Source organism: Eubalaena glacialis, chromosome 7 (genome assembly GCF_028564815.1).
Source record: "Eubalaena glacialis isolate mEubGla1 chromosome 7, mEubGla1.1.hap2.+ XY, whole genome shotgun sequence".
Classification (NCBI taxonomy): domain Eukaryota; kingdom Metazoa; phylum Chordata; class Mammalia; order Artiodactyla; family Balaenidae; genus Eubalaena; species Eubalaena glacialis.
The window spans coordinates 111382217-111387817 of record NC_083722.1 but is presented as its reverse complement, the minus strand read 5'-3'; the positions used below and the strand labels follow the sequence as shown (position 1 = coordinate 111387817).

Below are 5601 nucleotides of genomic sequence, written 5' to 3'. Positions count from 1 at the left end.
TCACGCTGTTTGGGGATGGCCCAGGTGAGGCTGCTTGAGGAAGGGGTGTTGCACGTGACCGTGTGGGCATTCATGTCCCTCAGGGTGAGTAGACACGTGTGTGAAAGAGCAGCTGTGCAAGCGCGTGGGCACAGGTGTGTGTGTGGGGCGGCACTGTGAGTGCCTTCATGAGTCTGCCCTCCGCAGGGCCGTCTAGGGGTGCACACAGGAGGCGGTGTCGCCTGCCACCAGGGCGGGGGTGTCTGTGTACCTTCAGGCATGGGTGTGTCACAGGGGCTTGGGGCCACGCATCCTCTTAGGCACCCATTCTCACATGCCTGTGACTACCAGGAGTGTGCACCCATCCTCACATGCCTGTGACTACCAGGAGTGTGCACCCAGCGTGCGGCTTCGGGTGTGCACAGATCTGCGTGAGGGTGGTTGTGTCCTTGTGTATCTGTCGTGTATGCTCCGGGGCGCTGCTAGCGGGGCAAGGGGGCAGGGGCCTGTCCCTGTGCCTGCTTGTGGCTGGGGGCGGGACACACGAGCTGGCCCCCGCCAGAGGGACAGAATGGTGCGTGCGGGTGTGATAGAGTCCACAGTGGAAGGAGTGGTTTGTGCCGTGTAACATGAGTGCTTGTCACCCAAACGGGGTGTGTGGGTGTGTGAGGTAGAGGGTTCTTCCGAAGAGTTTGGCAACACCCAGGGGTCCCAACCCGCCTCAGTGGGACGCCCTGCCAGGGGCCCCAGAGCCTCGTCGCTCTGCACCTGGGGTAAGAGAGACCGGAGCCCAGCCGCCAGAGGTCCCCGCACCGTGAGTGACACGCGCCGCCGACAAAGGCTGTATTTTTCCGGGCTCGCGCCCCGCCCGTGTGTGTGCGCGCACGCGCGCGCGCATGCCTGTGCGCGGGCTCGAGCGCGTGCGATGGTCCCCATGGCGACGAAGATAGCGCCGCAGCCATTTTCCCTATCTCCCCGGAGTCTATTATAAGGCTGGATTAGCTCATCTCCAGGCAGGTCAAACCCAAAGTCACACAACCTGCGACGCGGGCCCCGCCCCCGCCCCCCGCTGCCCCTCCCCCGCGCGGGTTGGTCTTGGCCCGGCGACCCCGGAGCGGCGGCCGGTGCGCAGGCGCAGAGCGCCACCTGGCGGCCGCGGGTCTCCGACCGGGGTCTGGAGAGACTGCCGCCGGGGTGCGAGTTGCCAGGCAGGAGAGGTGGGCCGGGGTCCCTTCCTCCAGAAGCTGGGCTCTGCAGAGCGGGGGCTTTGTTCTGCCACTGCTGTGCTCCCAGGGCCAGGCTGGCCCTCAGTAGATGCCCCATAACCGTTTGTTGAAAGGATGGATGGACCAGCAGGAAATTATAGACGTGCCAACTGTCAACGTCACACAGCTTAGTTGGCAGCAAGAAATCATTTATTAGAAGTACCCTCTGAACTTAGAGTAAAAGCCAAACTCCTTTGGAACCTACATAACAGGCCTTGCTGACCCCTCAGACCCGGTCCCTTTCTCTTGCCTCCTTCCTGTTCTTTGGGGCCAGAACTTTCCCAGCCCAGGACCTCTACCCAGATGTCACCCCCCCCACACCCCCCCCCCCCGAGAGCAGAGTTGCCCTCCTCTGCCTCACTTTTCTCGGTCTATTCTATATATTTCTTTTATAGTGAGTACTTAGCACAATGTAAAAGCGTCTTGTCTTTGCTTGCTCCCTAGGGGGAGGGGGTCTGTCTTGTTCCTCACAACAGCCCAGCGGCTGGAATCCTTTGGGGACAAGGGAATGAGGGCAGATGGGCCGGACCCGGCACCTTCTTTTCACCGTTATACCATCCCACCACCCACGCCCTGGCCCCGGGGTGCCTGGCTCCCTGGCTCCACTGACCTGCCGCAGCCTGCAAGTCTGGGGTCGGGGGCTTGAGGAGAGAGCACCGCGGAGACCTCCAGCATGTGCGCCCACTGTGCCTGTGAGGGCAGGGACAGTCAGCCCCGTCCTCAGGGTGCCCGGCCTCTCTCCCCAGGCCTAGGCCCCCGAGACTTCACTCATAATACAAGGTAATTATACCAGCATTGTCAAGAGGCGATGATGATTAATTGCTGCGCGTGGGCTCGGACAGCGCGGTGTCTAGAGCCAAGAGAAGGCCGCAGCCCGAATGGGCTTCCAGGTGGAGCTCGACCTGCCCATCTCCCTCTGCCGGGGCTAATCGGGCACCAGGCCAGGCCCACCCCGCCAGAGGGCTCTGAGAATTAGCTCCCTGCTCCTCAGGAATGCCCCCATTCCCTCCTGGAAGTAAGTAGCTCAGGATCTAGGGCCAGGACTTCCCCAGCACACACTACCCCTCCTGGCTGGGTGGCCTTAGGCAAGTCGCTTTCCTACTCTGAGCCTCAGGTCGGCCCCCGGGGTTGTTACGAGAATTACTCATGAGCACGTATTTAAAAAGAGTTTTGTAGCCCAGCCTTTGAAAATTGGCAGCCCAAGTCTCAGGGGCTCATGCAACAACTAATTGTTAACAATATTTTGAAGTGGGAGATTTCACATAAAGAGACTCATTTCCAGCTTCCCTTGAAAAACTGGCTACCCCTGGGCCCACATTCTGCAGTGATGCCATGATGGAGTTGGTATCGCCTGCCCTGGTGGCCCCAGGGTCCCCATCCACCCAATTCAGGCCCCTGGGTCAGGGACGTGTCCCTCATAGAAATACTGGGTGCTGTGGCTGTGTTGCTTTTGGCCTTCCTTCTCTGCACGCTTTGGGGGTATTTCCAATATCTTTCTCCCTCCAGGTACTGTAAACCACTTAGTAATTGGTTAGTTAATAAGTCCAATCAGCACTTTAAAATGATGTGCTAGGCCACACTGTTTTGGACCCTGGGTATACAGTGTTGAACAAAATGGCTATGGTGCCCATCCATGGATTGCCTCAGGGAGCAAGCCGACTTGACATCAGTTAATACATTGTCACAAATTGTGATAGGAACTGTGAGGGGGAAAGACCACAGATTTACAAATATTGAACCCAGGCTTTTTTGCAGAGACCTACTCTGGGCCAGGTCCTGTGCTGAGAGGTCAGGGACGTGGACTGATACCAGGTATGGTCACTCTGTGCAGGCAGCTCACAGGGTGGTGGAGATGCAGGCACATCAAGAGATTCTGCTCATTCTAGTCTATGGGAATTGGAATCCCAGGTGCCTGCTTGAGGAAAGGCACTTAACCTAGTCTGGGAACAATATATAAAGAGTGTCTGCAAATCAATAAGAAAAAAATACAATTAAAAAATGGGCAGGGGGGCTTCCCTGGTGGCGCAGTGGTTGAGAATCTGCCTGCCAATGCAGGGGACACAGTTTCGAGCCCTGGTTTGGGAAGATCCCACATGCCGCAGAGCAACTGAGCCCGTGAGCCACAATTACTGAGCCTGCGTGTCTGGAGCCTGTGCTCCGCAACAAGAGAGGCCGCGATAGTGAGAGGCCCGTGCACCGCGATGAAGAGTGGCCCCCGCTTGCCACAACTAGAGAAGGCCCTCGCACAGAAACGAAGACCCAACAAAGCCATAAATAAATAAATAAATAAAATTAAAAAAAAAAAAAATGGGCAGGGACTTCCCTGGTGGTCCAGTGGTTAAGACTCCATGCTCCCAATGCAGGGGACCCAGGTTCAATCCCTGGTCAGGGAACTAGATCCCTCATGCTGCAAATAAGAACCCTCCATAACTAAAGATCCTGCACGCCACAACTAAGACCCAGCACAGCCAACTAAATAAATAAATTTTTTTTTAAATGGGCAAAGGTATGAACAGAAAATTCATAGAAAAGGAAATAGAAAGGGCTCTTAATGAAAACATGCTTAATCTCAGTCAGAGAAATGAAAATTTTAAATACATTGACCGGGACTTCCCTGGTGGCGCAGTGGTTAAGAATCTGCCTGCCAATGCAGGGGACACGGGTTCGAGCCCTGGTCCGGGAAGATCCCACATGCCGCAGAGCAACTGAGCCCGTGCGCCAGAACTACTGAGCCTGCGCTCTAGAGCCCGTGAGCCACGACTACTGAGCCCACATGCTGCAACTACTGAAGCTCGCGTGCCTAGAGCCCATGATCTGCAACAAGAGAGCCACCGCAATGAGAAGCCCGTGCACCGCAACAAAGAGCAGCCCCCACTCTCCGCAACTAGAGAAAGCCCGTGTGCAGCAACACCCAACACAGCCAATAAATAAATAAATAAATTTATTAAAAAAAATAAAATACGTTGACAGATTTGGGATGAGAGAAATGTTCTAAAATTAGATTGTGGTGATGGTTGTAACTCCATAAACTTACTAAAACTCATTGAAATTTATGCTTAAGTTAACTTTATGGTGTGTAGATTATACCACAATAAAGATGCGTAAAAATAAATAAATTAAAAACCACTTTGAGATACCATTTTATACCTATCAGTATTAGCAAGTATCAAAACTTCTGGTTACATATTATGTTCCTGAGGGGGTGGGGGAGACAAGCTGGCGGGGTGTCAACTGATGCACTCAGGGTGGCGTGGGAAATGTGACACTATCAAATTTACAAATGCATTTACGCTTTAAGCCAGGAATTCCATTTATAGGCCTTTATCTGATAGATAGGCTCTTACACTTGTGAAATTTGTAAGGAAATTCATTGTAGCCTTGTACATTATGGCACAATTGGAAACAAAAGATGCTCACGTGGAACAGACTCTTAAAAATATACAGCCAAACAGTGGAGTGTTATGCTCCTGAAGAGAGAGAGAGAAAGAAAGAAGGAAGGAAGGAAGAGAAAGAAGGAAGAAAGAAAGAAAGAAAGGAAGGAAGGAAGGAAGGAAGAAAGAAAGAAATAAAGGGAGGAAGGAAGGAGAAAGAGAGAAAGAAAGAAAGGAAGGAAGGAGAAAGAGAGAAAGAAAGAAAAAGAAAGGAAGAAACAGAGAAGGAGGGAAGGAGAGAAAGGGAGAAGGAAAGAAAGGAAGGAAAGTAAGAAAGGAAGGAAGGAAGGAGGGAAGGGGGAAGGAAAGAAGGAAGGAAGGCAAGAAAAGAAAAGAAAAAGGCAGCTCTTTCTGGAATGGATATCAAATGATCCCAAGAGAGAATTAGTGGAACGGTGCAGAAGCCTAAGTATGGTGTGATTAAAAATGAGGATAAGGAGATAAGATACATACAGATTTGTGTACATATTTATAGAATTTCTCTGGATGGAAAACAGAAGAAACTGTTAACAGTGGTTGCACCTACAAAAGTATCTAGGTTTGTGGGGCTGGGAATAGAGAGAGGAGAAAGACTTTACTGTGTAAGCTTTGATCACTGTTGAAATTACACAGATGATAGTTAGATGGAGATTGAGACAGGGATAGATATACACACACATATACATATATATATCCTATATAAAAAATAAAGATTAAAAAACAAACAAAAAAACTTTTGATTGAAAAATAAAGATGGAGAACCTGCTGTATAAAAAAATAAATAAAATAAAATTCAAAAGTTCAAAAACAAAAAAATAAAGATGGAGAGGAACAGAAGTTTGCCAAGAAGGTAAGTGGAGGAGAAAATTCCACCACTGGCTGGAACACAGGGAAACAAGAATTCTCTGGCCCTCTTGGCTGGAATGTAAATTGGTACAAGTATTTTG

At 51.2% G+C, this 5601-nt stretch overlaps 1 non-coding gene across 1 annotated transcript; it reads left to right on the top strand.

Annotated features, from left to right (window-relative positions):
* Window positions 1-3564: 3564 nt before the first annotated feature.
* Window positions 3565-3637, top strand: TRNAW-CCA (transfer RNA tryptophan (anticodon CCA)). Its single transcript has one exon. It is a non-coding gene; the product is annotated as a tRNA-Trp (tRNA).
* The last annotated feature ends 1964 nt before the right edge of the window (window positions 3638-5601 follow it).